Source organism: Balaenoptera acutorostrata, chromosome 4, assembly GCF_949987535.1.
Source record: "Balaenoptera acutorostrata chromosome 4, mBalAcu1.1, whole genome shotgun sequence".
Lineage (NCBI taxonomy): Eukaryota > Metazoa > Chordata > Mammalia > Artiodactyla > Balaenopteridae > Balaenoptera > Balaenoptera acutorostrata.
The window spans coordinates 149,090,733-149,103,889 of NC_080067.1; the positions used below are offsets into that span (position 1 = coordinate 149,090,733).

General features: G+C 50.4%; 1 protein-coding gene across 5 annotated transcripts in view; it reads right to left on the bottom strand.

Annotated features, from left to right (window-relative positions):
• Nucleotides 1–2,428, bottom strand: part of CBS (cystathionine beta-synthase) — a 31,096-nt gene extending 28,668 nt beyond the window's left edge. The window contains exon 1 of one of the 5 annotated variants that reach the window (XM_057545666.1): nucleotides 2,283–2,428. The gene's annotated coding sequence lies outside the window, so the exon portion shown is untranslated. Of the gene's footprint in view, nucleotides 1–818; nucleotides 957–1,129; nucleotides 1,369–1,968; nucleotides 2,220–2,282 lie in introns of those variants that run through there. The other 4 variants (XM_057545663.1, XM_057545664.1, XM_007172678.2 and 1 more) reach the window with 4 other exon arrangements.
• Between the last annotated feature and the right edge of the window lie 10,729 nt (nucleotides 2,429–13,157).

The window sequence follows — 13,157 nt, forward strand, 5'->3', positions numbered from 1 at the left end:
CTGATGACCGAACACTCACCACGGCTCCAACTCCGTAAGGAGCAGTGAAAACTAAATGGAATGAGGTCTCCTGGATGGAATCCCAGAACAGAAAAGGGTATTAGGGGAAACTAAGGAAATCTGAATAAGTAGGGACTTTAGTTAACCATAATGTTCATTAACTGTAAAAATCGTTAAGATGGTAATAACAGGGGGAACGGTGTGTGAGGGGGGAGGTACGTGAGAACTCTGCTCTCTTCTCAATTTTTCTGCAAATCTAAAGCTCCCCCCCCCCGCCCCCACCAAGTCTCTGGAGCCCTGTGGGTTTGGAAGGTCCCTGCGAGGAGCTCAAGGTAGGGGATGTGGCTCGGGGTGACCTCTGAGTGCAGCCCTCACCACTCCTCCGGGAAGCTGGAGGGACCCCAGCCCCCAGCCTTGCTCCTCTGCTCCGCAGGACATTTCGGAAGGCAGTTTGCTGTGAAAAGGTCGGGTGGCCCAGGCGGAACTGGGCTGAAGGTGCAAAGGGCCCCTCACTTGGAGGTGCACATGGAGGCTCGTGGACCCGCTGGATTTCTCCTCGGGAGCGGCCCCATCCGGGTACCGCCGCCATCAGCAAGGGCAGAGGGCGCCCCAGCTGGTTCCCTGTCTCCCAGCGCAGGGCCAGGTGCAGACCAGCACCCAGCAGGTCGCCCCAGATGCCCAGGCCGGAGCCTGCGCGCAAGGGAAGCGGAGACCCACCCCCACCCTTGGCAATCACATCCGTTTCAAATCCACGAGGCCCGCGGCGCACGGCTTTCCGGGAGAAACCAGCCTCCCAGCCGATCTGCCCCCAAACGTGCCTAGAGCAGAGGTTCCTTCAAGTCTTTGGATCAGCAAGTACTTTTTCAGGCTCTCAGTTCCCCTCGTGAAACCACGCAGGGACGTCCCGCGTCCTTCTTCCACCTTTCAAAAAGCCCCCGAGGTAAGCGGAACACTGCCTTCGCTCCGCGGTGCGCCCGCGGTAGGTGGTTCTTCCGTCGTGCAGAAGCGCCCCTGTCGTAGACCTCTCTCCCCATCAGAGGCCGACAGGCCGGCAGCCCCCTGGCCAGGACACCCCGCAGACCGGCCCGGCAGACGCAGGCAGCCCTGCGCCTCCTATGTGGCGACTTGCCTCGCCTGTAGCGACCTCCCGAAAGGTAAGGGGCTGCTGGGAACTCAAATCGAGACCGACAGAGTCTCCGTAGAACCCACAGGCACTCGGCGGGACCCTCGCTGGGCGACCCGGGTTCGAACCCGCGGATTCAGTCCAGCGCAGCCCGTCTCAGCTCCCGGCGGGCACAGCGCCCCGCGGGCACAGCGCCCCGCGCGCCGACGCACGTGCGTGCTGGGAAGGCGGGCTCCCCTGGCGCGGTCCTGCTGGCTCCTGCCGCACCTCAAACCACAAGACCCTCCTGGGGTCACGCCCCCCGCACCCCCCCCCCCAGCACCCTGCACGCGCGCAACACTCGGCCCAAGGGGGCCAGTTAGGGCCAAGGGTGCGGAAGGTAGTAAACTCCCATTTCAAAGGGAGACTTTTCAGGCGGGAAATTGAGACCCTACAGAGGATCTGGAGACCGCCCGGTCACCCGGCCTTTGGGAGGGGCTTTTGGGGATACCGTCTGGGATAAACACCCCCAGGTAACCCCTGGGAGGCTAAGTTTTGCGCTCCCGCTCCTTCCCCACTACCCCTCCCCATTCTCCAGCTCAGCCATCCGCCTTGCCTAGGGCTCGAAGTCGGGGTCTCAGGGCACCCTCCCCCATCCCCTTAGTACGTGCTGGAGGCAGGGCCCTGTTTGCCCTGCGCGCCCGGCGCTCCCTCCCCTCGCGGGCAGCCACCTCCCGTGCAGCCTACGCAACTACATCAATATTTTACACCCCGCCCCCCCCCCAATCCACAGAACTGGCAGAAAAGAGCAATTTTCGAGACAACCATTTCCCATCCAAATTGCAGCGAAAAATCAATGATGGCACCATTAGAGCGTATCTTCCGCAAGTCTCAGCTCGACGCCCCCCGGCTCGCGCCCCCTGCCGTCCCCTCCGCAGCCGCAGGAGTTGGAGTGGAGGCCCTGGGCCACGTGGGCGCGGAACCCCCAGCTTCAGGACAGTCTGGACTCGCGATAAGGGGAGGGTCCGGGACGCGGGGGGCGCGAGACCAGCTCCGCGGCTGGCAGATGTAGATGATGCAACGCCGGCCCAGCGGTTGACGAGGCGGGGACCCCGACCCAGACCCCGGCCAGATCCCTCCGCCTAGGGGTGGGGCGAGTCTCGGTCCGGCAAGTGCTCACCTGGACCGAGACCGGGAAAAAGCGGCGGGCTGGGCGCGTCCGGGAGCGGCGAGCGGTGACCCGGAAAGCGCAACCCCGGGGCTGGGTGGCACCCCGGGGACCGGGCGGCCAAAGTGGAAGGAAGGCGATTGGCCGAGAGGAGGGGGCGGGGGCCGGCTTCCGGCCAATCCCGAGTTGCGGATCGCGGGGCACCACCTCTCTCGTACCCGCCTCTCGCCACGCCCACCCCGCCACGCCCCCATCCCTCCCCCACTGCCGCACCTTGGGTCAAGACCCCACCCCCATCACCTACCCTCTTTTGACGCAGCCGTGGGCCGGTGGCCTCTGTCCCCTCTTCCCCCCTCACTCCCGGGACCCCCGCACGCTCCGCCTACCCCTACCCTCTCCCCACGCCCCGCCCCGGGACCCCAACCAGAACCGCGCATCCAGGGGTGTGCGAATACTCTGTATCCAATGTCCCGATTCTGTTTTACTTGGGTAAATCCTTGCTCTGCGGGAGTGTAATAAATAAATATTGACTGGTGAGTTTAAAACGTGCGGTCTGGAGAAAGGAAGGACTTGGAAGGCCCTGAGGATAAGCCTCAGCACGCATCCCGCCTGCTGTGTCCCCTCACGCAGGCCCCGGTCCCGCGACCACTGGACACGGTCTGTCTGGTCGCGGGACCCCAGGGGGCTGAAAGCTGCGGGCGGGCCCAGCGCGCAGACAGTAGGCGCTCTGCACCTGGGCTTCGGATCCACCCCGGCGGGTTTGTCCCGACTTATTTCCTGCCCCTCACGGTCCAAGGGCCCAGCATACACAGTGCTTCGCCGGCCGAGGCCCGCTGTCTGCCCAGCCCGGTGACCGCTCCCATCAGGGAGGGAACCTGAGCGCACGTGGACATGGCCAGAAGCCACAAAGCCGCTGCGAGCCGGGCTGCCGGCAGGCTCTCACCAGTCACGGGCGCCAAAGGCTGACGGCCAGGACGGCCCTGGCCGCTGGGAAGGCCACCGCTAATAACAATATTCCAGACTGGGTGCTCTCGACTTTTAAAGAGCCTGGCTGCCTCTTGAGGTTCCCGAGCTGAATGGAGAATCCCTGAACCTTGAGTTTCTCCTGCACTGTGGTGACTAAGTGAAAGGCGGAGCCGCCAGGCTTGGGCAGACATACAGGATGGAGTTACTTGGCCCAGCACCCAAGTGTTTAGTGCGCTGGCCACGTGCCCGCATTGCTCCCAGCACTGCATGGAAAACAGAGGAAGCTCAGACAAAAGCTCTGCGCCTGTGGGGCTGCTGTTCTAGGGGAGGGGGCTCAACAGACATCACTTCATAAAAAAACTTCCACTAATGAGACTGATAATAAAGAATGATACAGCGGGGAATGGAGAAAGACAGGAGTGGGAGAGTCCTAGATCAGGTGGTCAGAAGTCTCTGCGGACAGGTGACCCTTGAGCAGAGAGCTTAGGAACCACATCTTGTCCTGGAGAAGGATGTCCCCGGCTGAAGTTAGCCAGTGCAAAGGCCTGGGGCAGGAACAAGGCGGGGTGTCCGGGGAAGCAGGGAAGGTCACTGTGGCCGGAGCGGAAGCAGGTGCGGTCAGAGGTGGGAGGGGAGGCGGAGTCCAGGCCACGATCCGGACTTTAGCCTCAATGACCTGGGGCGCTTGGGAGGGTTTCCAGTGGGGAGTTTTTGATTATGCTCCGAATTATTTTATCTTGGCATAATTTCAGACTGCCATAAAAGTGGCAAGAATAGTATAAGAATTCCCAGATACTCACAGATTCCCAGATGTTAAACTTTTACTAACCCCTGAATCTTTGAGTGTGATCTTACTTGGAAATAGGGTCTTTGAGGATATAATCAACTTAAGATGAGGTCATAGTGAATAAAGAGGGGAGCTCTAAGTCCAATATGACTGGTGTCCTTATAAGAGGGAAATCTCCCACAGAGGGGAGATGGCATGTGAAGACAGAGGCAGAGACCAGAGTCATCCAGGCACAAGACAAGAACACAAGAACACAGGCAACCACCAGGAGCTAGAGAGGCAGGAATGACCCCCCGCCAGAGCCCTCAGAGGGAGCAAGGCCCTGCGACACCTTGATTTTGGACTTCTGGCCTCCAGAACTGTGAGAGACAATGAATTTGTGTTGTTTTAAAAGGCAAGCAAAAAAATTTTTTTTTAAATTTTGATGTAATTTCAGAATGTCAGAAAAGTGGCAAAAATAGTATAAAGAATTTCCAGGTGCCCTTCATCCAGATTTTCCAAATGTTAAATTTTTATTATGTTTGGTTTATACTTCTCTCTCTGTGTCTCTCTCTCTTAGATTCTTACATATAAAATATGTATCTAAGTCTCTGTCATCAATTTATCTACCATCTATCTATCTGGTTTTTCTGAATGGTTGAGAGTAAGTTGGAGATACAATGTCCCTTTACCCCCAACTACTTCAGTGTGTATTTCCCAGAAACAAAGAATTGTTTCCTATAACCATAATTCAACTGTCAAAATCAAGAAGTTAAGCTAAAACTGCTTTTAAAAAATTAAATAAAGACTTTAAAAAACAAACAAAAAGTTAACGTCGATACAAAACTATGATCTAACCAACAGACCTTACTCAGTTTGCCAATCATTCCAACAGTGTCCTGCACAGCCAGTCCCTGACCATATGCCACATTCAGTGGCTGAGTCTCTTTAGCTATTCTTTGTATTAAGACATTGACATTTTTTCTTCCTTCCTTCCTTCCTCCTTTTTTTTTTTTTTTTTTTTTTGGCTGCGCTGTGCAGCTTTCGGGATCTTAGTTCCCTGACCAGCGATTGAACAGTGAAAGAGTGGAGTCCTAACCACTGGACTGCCAGGGAATCCCCAGGACACTGACATTTTTGAAGTGTACAGGCCAGGGATTTTGTAGAATGTCCTTGGTTTGGTCTAATTCCACCCAGGGGATGCACTCTGGATGGAGACCACAGGAGTGGTGCTGAGTCAGTGTCTGTGATGTGACAGGGGCACCTGCTGTCTGAGTGTCCCATCACTGGCAAGGTTAACTTTGCCCACTTGCTTGCTCCACTGTAAAGTTACCATTTTCACTCTTGTAATTAGTAAGCATCTTATGGGGAGATGCTTTGAAACTATGTAAGTACCTTGTGACTTGTCAAATCTCATCCTCTAATTATAGCTTCCATTGATGATTTCTGTCTGAGTCAATTTCAATTAAAATGGTTGCCCAGGGGTGGTTTTCTAATTCTATCATTCCTTCTACATTTATTATTTGGCATTCCACTATAAGAGTTTTTCTTCTCCTGCATTCATGCATTCATTCATTTATTTACACCAGTGTGGATTCATAGATTCCTGTTTTTAAAAAACCATACATTCTACCATTGAAAGTGAACAGACCAATGGGTTTTTGCACACAAGCACTAATATTTAGTATTCACAGAGTTGTGCAACCATCACACAATTTTAACATTTGTGTCACTCCAAAAAGAAACCCTGTACCCGTTAGCAGCCATATCCCCATCAACGCAGCAGCCACAGGTAAACCACTACTTTGTTTTTATTTATATAAGGTAAACTCATGGATTCTAGCCATACTATATAGGTTATAATCTTTCACTAGCACCTTTTGATGGAAAATGGTCCCAGATCAAGAATCAAGCTGGATCCTGTTGTTACCTGAAAACAGGGTGTGCCTCTTGGTGGGTGTCAAGCCAAAAGACACAACCAAGCCAAAGAGTGGGAGAAGGAAGGATGTATTATTTGCAGCAAGTAAGGAGAACACCGGGGATCCTTCCCAAAGCACTGTATCCCCAAACAGCAAAACTGGGTAAGTTTTAAGCTAAGGGTACATGCATACTCATGAGGGGCTTGGGTGGTATATGCATGTTCATGAGGGGGCTTGGGCAGAGGAGAATTCAGCATAGAATTGGGGCCAAGGTCGACAGAATCCAATCTTTAGTTGATTGAAGCCAGGAGGGTCAACATCATTATCCCATCCTGTACCTGGTGGGGGTCTCAGTTCCTGCAGAACTCAAAGACTGTATCAGACTGTGATGTACATTCCTTGAGGAGGAACGAGGACTCAGTTTTACCAATGAACTATTGTTTCTTTCTTTAAAAAAAAAATTAATTAATTAATTAATTTATTTATCTATTTTTGGCTGCATTGGGTCTTCGTTGCTTCGCGTGGGCTTTCTCTAGTTGCAGTGAGTGGGGGCTACTCTTCGCTGCGGTGTGCGGGCTTCTCATTGCGGTGACTTCTCTTGTTGCGAAGCATGGGCTCTAGGTGCGTGGGCTTCAGTAGTTGTGGCTCGCAGGCTCTAGAACGCAGTGTCAGTAGTTGTGGCGCACTGGCTTAGTTGCTCTGCAGCATGTGGGATCTTCCCAGACCAGGGCTTGAACCCGCATCTCCTGCATTGGCAGGTGGATTCTTAACCACTGTTCCACCAGGGAAGCTTGGAACTATTGTTTCTTGACTGCTTTTCCTGTGTTCCTGCATTCCCTCACTTCCCCAAAGATCATTAATTACTGAGACCTGTTTAAAGGCAAGCACTGTGGCCAAGCTTAGATCACAAAGGTGGCTTAGGGGACTTCCCGGGTGGCACGGTGGTTGAGAATCTGCCTGCTAATGCAGGGGACATGGGTTCGATCCCTGGTCAGGGAGGATTCCACGTGCCATGGAGCAACTACGCCTGTGCACCACAACTACTGAGCCTGCACTCTAGAGCCCGCGAGCCACAACTACTGAGCCTGTACGCCACAACTACTGAAGCCCGTGTGCCCTAGAGCCTGCGCGCTGCAACTACTGAGCCCATGTGCTGCAACTACTGAAGCCCGAGCACCTAGAGTCCGTGCTCCTCAACAAGAGAAGCCACCACAATGAGAAGCCTGCGCACCGCAATGAAGAGTAGCCCCCACTCGCCACAACTAGAGAAAGCCCGTGTGCAGCAATGAAGACCCAACGCAGCCAAAAAACAAATAAATAAAAGTTTAAAACAAAAACAAAAACAAACAAGCAGAAAAAAACACAGTGGCTTAGGCCAAAAATGGCTTCTCTTGTGTTGAGAAGGCCATGCCTGGTTCTCTTTCTCCGGGGACCCCCTACCCTATCTGCTTGCACAATGGGTCCTTGTTATGGGCTGAACTGTGACCTCCCAAATTCATATGTCAAGGGCCACCCCCCAACACACACCTAAGAATGTAACTATATTTGTGGATAAAGTCTTTGAAGAGGTGATTAAGTGAAAAAGAGGCCTTTAGGGTAACTAAGACTCCTTGCCCAAACCTTGGTCAGGGTCCTCTGAGCCCTCTTCTCCACTAGCATCCCCCCAAAACACACCCTGTCTTGGGCCCGCCTAGGCCAGTTTTAGCAGGAATCCTGCTAAGTCAGTTTAAAGAGACTGCCCCACCCCATATCTGATCACCCTTGACATCCAATCAAGGTCCCCCCTCCTTTGATGTAGAAGTCCCTGGCCTGCCTTTAGCAAGAACTCTACAAGGTCTGTTTATCAAGAATCTCCCCGCCTTAGGGCTTCCCTGGTGGCGCAGTGGTTAAGAATCTGCCTGCCAGTGCAGGGGACACGGGTTCGATCCCTGGTCCTGGAAGATCCCACATGCTGCGGAGTAACTAAGCACATGCACCGCAACTACTGAGCCTGCGTGCTGCAACTACTGAAGCCCGTGTGCCTAGAGCCCATGCTCTGCAACAAGAGAAGCCACCGCAATAAGAAGCCCGCACACTGCAACGAAGAGTAGCCCCCGCTCGCTGCAACTAGAGAAAGCCCATGTGCAGCAACAAAGACCCAATGCACCCAAAAATAAATTAAAAAAAAAAAAAAGAATCTCCCTGCCTTAATGTCTCCTAGTAGTTTTCCATCCACTGAGCCCTCACTCTGCTCCTCGGCTGCAAATCCCCGGCTTCCTCCTTGTACTTGGAGTTGAGCCCCATCTCTCTCTCCTATTACAATAGTCTCAAATAACGTCTTCTTTACCCTTTTAACAAGTGTCAGAATAATTTTCTTTAACAAGAGTAGGGGCTTGGCTTAAACAACAAACCTTTATTTCTCATAGTTCTGGAGACTAGAAGTGCAAGATCAAGGCACCAGCCTGGTGAGGCCTCTCTTCCTGGCTTGTAGATGTTGGGGGAAGGAGCAGGGGACAAGCTCACTTGCGTCTCTTCTTATAAGGGCACTAACCCCATCATGAGGGCTCCACCTTCACGACCTCATCACCTCCCAAAGGCCCCACCTCCAAATACCGTCACATTGGGGTTTTTTTGGTTGGGGCACGGGGGCACAAATATTCAGTCCATAGCAGGCTGGAACCCAATCTGACTGGTGTCCTTATAAGACGGGGAAGAGACACCAGGGATGCACTCACACAGAGGGGAGACCATGTGAGGACACGGGGAGAAAGTGGTCATCTACAAACCAAGGAGAGAGAAACCAATCTTGCGACAACCTGATCTTGAACTTCCAGACAGTGAAAAAATAAATGTCTGTTGTGGAGGAGTTTGCTGTCCCTGCACTCGAGGTCCCTAGGGCCCAGCAAAAGGGCTTGCAGCTCAGGAAGAGGCAGGAGATTGAGGCAGATGAGGGACGTGTGAACTCTCCTGGGGAGGCATGTCTGGGTGGCAGATGGCCGGCTGGCCCCTCCAGTTACAGGGCAGCAGGAGGAAACGGTTCTCATCCACAGGGTGACAAAGCAAACGCAGGAGAAGAGTTAATGGTAGAAGCATTACACAACAATGTAAATCAACTATACTCCAGTAAAATTGGAGTCTCTTTCCACCCCCAGTTCCAGGTCTCAGAGACAATTTGGCCATTTTCATTTTATTTTATTTTATTTATTTATTTACTTTTGGCTGCGTTGGGTCTTCGTTGCTGCGCACGGGCTTTCTCTAGTTGTGGCGAATGGGGGCTACCCTTTGTTGTGGCACGCGGGCTTCTCATTGCGGTGGCTTCTCTTGTTGTGGAGCACGGGCTCTAGGTGCGTGGGCTTCAGTAGTTGTGGCACGCAGGCTCAGCTGTTGTGGCTCGCGGGCTCTAGAGCACAGGCGCACGGGCTTAGTTGCTCCATGGTATGTGGGAACTTCCTGGACCAGGGCACGAACCCAAGTCCCCTGCATTGGTAGGCGGATTCTTAACCACTATGCCACCAGGGAAGCCCTGGCCATTTTTAAAATGGTATTCATCACCATAATGTAGACGATACCCTGTATTTCTTTTTCTTGATTTATGAACTTCAGGCCATACCTATTTTAACAATAAAAATAAATGATCTTTCTTATGCCAGTAACGTTTTATATTTGCGACAGTTTTATTGATACAATTTGCATACCATACAATTCACCCATTTAAAGTGTACAATTCAATGGCTTTTCGTGTATTCACAGAGTTGTGCAGCCATCACCACACACTCAATTTCAGAGCATTCTCATCACCATAGAGAGAAACCCCAACCCCTTAGCCATCACCCCCACACCAATCCTTCCATACCTCCCCCAGTGTTTGTCCCTGGCCACTACTAATCTACTTTCTGTCTCTCTAGATTTGCCTACTCTGGACATTTCATATAAATGGAATCGTATAGCTTGTGGTCACTTGTGACTGGCTTCCTTCATGTAGCATGCTTTTCAACGTTCATCCATGTTGTCACATGTATCAGTACTTTTCTTTTTATTGTCCAATAAAATGCTGTTGTATGGCTATACAATGTTTTATTTATCTATTCATCAGTTGATGGACATTTATGTTGTTTCCACCTTTTGGTTATTATGACTAATGTTGCTATGAATACTCATGTACAACTTTTTGTATGGATGTATGTTTTCATTTCTCTTGGATATATACCTAAAAATAGAGTTGCTCAGTCATATGATAATTCTGTGTTTAACCTTTTGAGAAATTGCCAAACTGTTTTCCACACAGCTGCACCATGTTACACTCCCACCGGCAATGTAGGAGGGTTCCAATTTGTTCACCCACTCACCAACACTTCCCATCATTCCTTGTTTTGATCCTAGCCATCCTAGGGGGTGTGAAGTGCTATCTGATTGTGGTTTTGATTTGCGTTTCCCTAAGGACAAGTGATGTTGAGCATTTTTCATGTGCTTGTTGGTCATTTGTATATCTTCTTTGGAAAAGTGTCTATTCAGATCCTTTGCCCATTCTTACTTGGGTTGTCTGACTTTTTGTTGTTGAGTTGTGAGAACTCTTTTTATATTCTGGATACTGGACCTTTTATCAGATATATAATTTGCAGATATTTTCTCCCATTCTGTGAGGCATATTTTTCACTTTCTTGATAGTGTCTTTCAATGCACAAAAGTGTTCAGTTTTGATGAACTCCAGTTTATCTATTTTTTCTCCTTTTGTGACTTGCACTTTTGCTGTCATACCTAAGAAACCACTGCCTAATCCAAGCTTGTGAAGATTTACCATGTTGAGTTTTATGGGTTTATATTTAGAGTTTTGATCTACTTTAATTTTTTGCATATGGTGTGAGGTAAGAATCCAACTTCATTCTTTTGCATGTGGATAACTGGTTGTCCCAGCACCATTTGTTAAAGAGATTATTCTTTCCCCATTGACTGGTCTTGACACTCTTGTCAAAACCAATTGACCAGAGATGTTAGGGTTTACTTATGGACCCTCAATTCTAAATATTTCGTTGATCTATACATCTATCCTTATGCCAGTACCACACCATTTTCATTACTGTAACTTTGTACTAACTTTTGAAATCAGGAAGTGCAAGTCTTCCAACTTTGTTCTTCTTTTTCAAGATTGCCTTGGCTATTTGGATTTCCTTGCAATTCCATAAAATTTTAGGATCAGCTTTTCCATTTGCACAAAGAGGCTGTTAGGATTGTGAGAGGGACTGAACTGAATCTGTAGATTGTTTTGGGGGAGTACTGCCATCTTAACAATGTTAAACCTTCCAACCTGTGAACAAAGGATAACTTTCCACTTACTTAGTTTTTCTTTCATTTCTTTGCAATTTTTTTGTAATTTTCAGTGTACAAATCTGGCACTTCCTTGATTAAATTTATTCCTAAGTATTTTATTCTTTTTGATTTGGGGAATAAGTTTTCTAGTTCATGAATGAACATGGGAGGTCTATTTATTTAGCTCTACTCTAGTTTTCCCAGCAATGTTTTGTCAATTTCAGAGTATGTTTTGTACTTAGTAACGGCTTTTTGAAAATTTTTATTTATTTTTTATTTTTAAAAAAAATTTATTGGAGTATAGTTGATTTACATTGTTGTGTTCGTTTCAGGTGTACAGCAAAGTGAATCAGTTATACAAATACATATGTCCACTCTTTTTTAGATTTTTTTCCCATATAGGCCTGTCCTCAGTAACTTCTTACACCACCTGTCAAGTCCTCACCTTGTAAAACAAGCCTATTAGGGCTCCTGGTTATTCCTCTGCTTGTCCTTCTCCACACCACCATGTCCTACCTTCAGCTACTAATAGTGTTACCCCTAATAACAACAACTATCCCTGCTTGAGCACTTACTATGTACATGCCACTCACTGTTCGAGGAACTTTACCTAACTTTAACTAATGGAATCTTCATAACTATCCTAGGAGGAGAGGTTGGGTGACTTGCCCAAGGTCTGCAGCTAAAGGGGAGCAGAACCAGGATTCGACCCAGGCAGTCGGACGCCTGCATCTCTGCTTTTCTTGCCCGTCTTGCAATGGCAATCAACCCAGCCTTGGGATATGTTAGGTTGACCCACATGAAACTGCTGATGTTTGGCAATTTTTAACCTACAAAAAAATGGCAATTTCATTTGATTCAACTTGTTAAACAAACAAAAAAAAGACCTGGGATTTGAAGCAGGTGCCTGAATGTCTGTTCACCAGATGCAGGTGGGAATTTTCTGAGTTTAAGGCTCTGCTGTGTCAGGTTTGAACACGCTCGCCAAGGAAGCTCCAGCTGGGAGTGAGCCAAGTTCACCTGGATGAGCCTGGCATCTTCTGAGCAAAAGACTGCAGTCTGTCCTGCGATGGGGGCCCCGTTTCAGAGGTGAGAGCTCCTGAGCTCACTCTAACAGTAAGTGCCAAGCGGGGTGGGGCGGCATGGTAGTTCCCCCGAGACCCATACTCTGCCATCCACGTGCGTCATCCGGCCACCAGGAACCCGCCACCAGGGGCGCGTGCAGCTCTTACGTCCCGGGCAGGGAGCTCTCCTGACGGGCCACGTGGACTTGCAGGGCCCGTCCTGCTGCTCCTGGAACAGGTGCACGGGAAGGCAGCCACCTGGTGGCCTCAGGACTGTTTGGCTGAGAAGCTTCCATTACATAAGATGCCATAGGAGGAAGAGACCTTGAGCTTCAATGTCTTTGAACTTTATGGGGGCAGGTGATCTCGGCTTTGGACTACCCTCTCTTAGGGATTTGATGTGGGAGGAGGGCTACACTTTCTCAATTCCGGCAGTTTCAGATTGCTGGCTTTGTTCTCATTCGGTCTCCTGCACAGGTGCTGGGAAGCCTCCCTGGAAAGTGGGACCGAGGCTCAGGGGAGACAGGTGCTCGGGGAGTGAAGTTTCAGCCTTGACCTCAGGGCGGCCCTTGATTACTGCACGGTTCTCACCTGTTCGAAACTTTCTTGGGATGAAGCCAACCGCCCATCCGTGGAACAGGATGGGTAGGGGTATTGGGGACGTGGCCCGTGCGTGACGGAGGGCAGCCTTGAGGGATGAGCCCTCCCCAGCCCACTCTGGACCCCATCCGCCTCCGCCCAGGGAGCTGGGAGAGAGCACTGAGGAATCCTGGGGTGGGGAGTGACGCCCCTTTAGCTCAGTACTGTGTTTCCACAAGGAAGCAGCACCCATCACAGTGCCGCCCCCTCCCCTCTCCTCCCACGCCCCCTCCTTCCCAGGAGAGGAGAA